Source organism: Dasypus novemcinctus, chromosome 5 (genome assembly GCF_030445035.2).
Source record: "Dasypus novemcinctus isolate mDasNov1 chromosome 5, mDasNov1.1.hap2, whole genome shotgun sequence".
NCBI classification, from domain to species: domain Eukaryota; kingdom Metazoa; phylum Chordata; class Mammalia; order Cingulata; family Dasypodidae; genus Dasypus; species Dasypus novemcinctus.
Window position 1 is genome coordinate 61,605,307 of NC_080677.1, and position 2,444 is coordinate 61,607,750.

Genomic DNA, 2,444 nt, shown 5'->3' on the forward strand with positions numbered 1-2,444 from the left:
TTCCATAGGATTTTGTTTTTCAGCTTGCCAGATGTCATCAATTAATTCATGGTTGAGAGGCAGCCAACTATGATAAATAAATAAATAAATAAATAAATCCTTAATTTGAAGTCAGTAAACCCTGGTTTGATCCCTGCTCTGACACTTAAACACCAATAACAAAAGACTCACCTCCTCGACCCCAGGGGATTCTCCCACCATCCTTGCATCTTAGTCCTTTTTGCCTTAGTTTCTTCATGTGTTAGAGTTGCTACTACATGCCCTTCACACCTCATAGAGTTATTGTGGCCAGCTAGATAGTAGATTCATATTATAAAGTATTACACAAATGGTAAACAATGCACAAACAGTATAAATGCACAAACAGTATAAATAAACAGTATAAATTCTAACCCCACTTAGTCTTCTACAACTGACCTGATTTTCACCAAGTACTGTATTCCAAATTGAAGTTCTCTAATTAGGAGAAGGAACCCCAGGCTCCTGAGGTTAAAAGCCTTTAGAGAGCAATGCTGAGGTTATCTTTGTAACCCAATTTATTTCCAGGCAGACAGTAGATAGTTTGGTAACTGGGCCCTCCAACCTGTTCTCTCCCATCCTGCCCCTCCACCCAGCTTAGCCTCTCAGCAGCTATCCACTGCACTGCTCCTCCCAGCAAGACTGGACTACCCCTTGTTGAGCACTGTCTTGTGCTCTGACTGTCACTCTGCCCCATCATCAAAACTTAGCTGCCCTGTAGCCCATTGTCTCAGAATTTTGTCATCTCCTCACCAAAATATCAGTAACTTTGTACAGATGGTATAAATGCTACTTTTCCGGTGATAGGTGTGCCCTCCCTCCAGGGATTTTAGTGGAGATCAGATACCTGAATACCCAGCATATGAAGTCAAAGGAATAGCAAAGGGATGGGTGAATTATAAACAAGCTCTTCAGGGCCATTTGATTTCAGCTCCCACCTCATTTCCCTTACCTGTGCTGCAGCCACTTTACTCAGAGCTCACCCCTATCTGGCCCCAGACCCATATTCTAGCAGTCAAGTTCAAATCAAGACTGGTCCCATGAGGCAAGGACTACAGCACCCTCAGGAACTGCCCCTCCCCACAATCAGGTGGGACTTAGTTTGAACCATTGTTACTGCTTTTTGTACTCAGGGGCTCCTGCATTGTTCTCCAGTCTTACTGGACATCAACCACACCCTGCCTTGCTGCTGACATTTATTGAACACTTACAACATTAATTAAACACTTGCTATGTATTTTAAGTACTTTACATGTATTAATTCATGACAACCCTGTGGCACTGAAATTATAAATCAGAATGGAATACAGCTAAATATCAATCTTGGATACAGGTACTATTAATATGCCCATTTTAAAGATGAAGAAACATTCGTTTATTCACTAGATATTACTGAGATCCTACTACGTGCCAGGCACTATGCTAAGCCTTGAGGATATGCCTGTAATCAAAACACAGAAATCCTTTCCCTCATTGGGCATACATTACAGTGAGGATTAATAAAGAGAATTTTTAGAAAGACTTTTGGCAGAGAGCTTAAGTCAGACCAGGTAGTCAGCTACCTCCCCTGCTGGGCCTTTCCTTTCTTAGTTGATTTTAGTGCTATCAGAGGTATAGTTACTGGACTGGCAGCCCATCTGCTCTCATATACGGCATCAACCCAGCTTTATTTACTCCTCTGTGGGCATTGTGAGCTGGATTGTCAAATTTCATCTCTCTTATAAAGGCAATTAGTTGCTCAAGGAAATGGATTGGGACAATGCCAGAAGAGTGCATAGCTCCATTCATACCTGTTCCATGGACAGAGGAAGAGTGTAATTTCACAGATGTCAAAAATTTTTAAAAGTTATAAAGTCACTTGGAAAAAGCTTAAAACAAAACAAACTTTGCAATGGAAACCTATATCAGAATTCACTAAAGGCAAAACTACAACTTAATTTAAAGAGAAGTCAGCTTCTCTGTGAAATAGGAACCAAGTAGAGTCTTTATCTCATTGGTACTCTATTTATAGAGAAATTTTCTATCATTAGTATCTTCACAGGGCTGAAGTGACCACTGTGGTGAGGAAGCATTGCATTTCTAAACTTGACCCCCAGAATCTCAACATGAAAAAGTTCCCTTGGACCTTGGAAGGCTACTATCTCAGAGTGAAGGCAAGACAGAGAGCAGAATCAAACAACTAAAGCAAGACACACCAGAACTGTGGGACAGTGTGTCCACACTCAGCAAGGAAGCCACTTTGCAGTTTCCAGTCGTTGATGAATAATTAAAGACATAATACCTTAGACTACAATGCAGGGGTAGAATGTTGGGGAACTGGGGTCACCATAGCAATGCAAACATCATGCTTCCGTCTATGGCCCATCATTCTTGTGGTACTTTAAATATGCAAGAGATGTAATTTTATATTTTTCTGATTTAAAAAT